The sequence below is a fragment of the Bos taurus genome, chromosome 5, assembly GCF_002263795.3.
Source record: "Bos taurus isolate L1 Dominette 01449 registration number 42190680 breed Hereford chromosome 5, ARS-UCD2.0, whole genome shotgun sequence".
NCBI lineage: Eukaryota > Metazoa > Chordata > Mammalia > Artiodactyla > Bovidae > Bos > Bos taurus.
The window spans coordinates 107,543,829-107,544,644 of record NC_037332.1 but is presented as its reverse complement, the minus strand read 5'-3'; the positions used below and the strand labels follow the sequence as shown (position 1 = coordinate 107,544,644).

General features: G+C 39.5%; 1 non-coding gene across 1 annotated transcript; it reads left to right on the top strand.

Moving 5' to 3' along the window:
* The first annotated feature begins 206 nt into the window (after window positions 1-206).
* On the top strand, window positions 207-313 carry LOC112446903 (U6 spliceosomal RNA). Its single transcript, XR_003034981.1, has one exon. It is a non-coding gene; the product is annotated as a U6 spliceosomal RNA (small nuclear RNA).
* The last annotated feature ends 503 nt before the right edge of the window (window positions 314-816 follow it).

Genomic DNA, 816 nt, shown 5'->3' with positions numbered 1-816 from the left:
TCCTTTCCTTACTCCATACACAAAACTAACTCAAAATAGATGGAAGACCTAAACATAAGTGCTGAAACTGTAAACCTCTTAGAGGAAAATATAGGGGACGTTCTCATGACGTTGGATCTGACAGTGACTTGGCACCTGACAACAAAAGCAGAAGCAACAAAAGAAGTTAATAAATTGGATTTGATCAAAATTAAGGACATTTGTGCGTGCTCGCTTCAGCAGCACACATACTAAAATTGGAACGATATAGAGAAGATTAGCATGGCCCCTGCGCAAGGATGACAGGCAAATTCGTGAAGCGTTTCGTATTTTTGGTAGAAAAAACGGTTCAGTGTTTCAAAGGACAGATGTGAATATAACTGTGACTTGAAATAGTGGCAGATGAATATGTAGCTTATCACTGATTCAGAATAAAAGTTATTTTTCAGAAACAAACAAACAAAGGAACATTTGTGCATCCAAGAATACTATCAAGAGAATGAAAAGACAGACTACAGAATGGGGGGAAGGGCTTCCCTAGGGGTCCAGCAGCTAAGAGTCTGAGCTCCCAGTGCAGGGGCCCCGGCTTTGAACCCTGGTCACAGAACTATATTCCATATGCTGCAACTAGGAGTCTCATGGCCCTACTAAAGATTCCACTTACCGCAACTAAGATCCAGTGCAGCCACACAAACAAACATTTAAAAAAACATGGGGTGGGGGAGATATTTTCACATCATATATCAGATAAGGAATCAGTATCCAGAAGATATAAAGAGTGACTACAATTCAATAACAAACAAACAAAAAAATACCACTCAATATAAAAATGAGCAG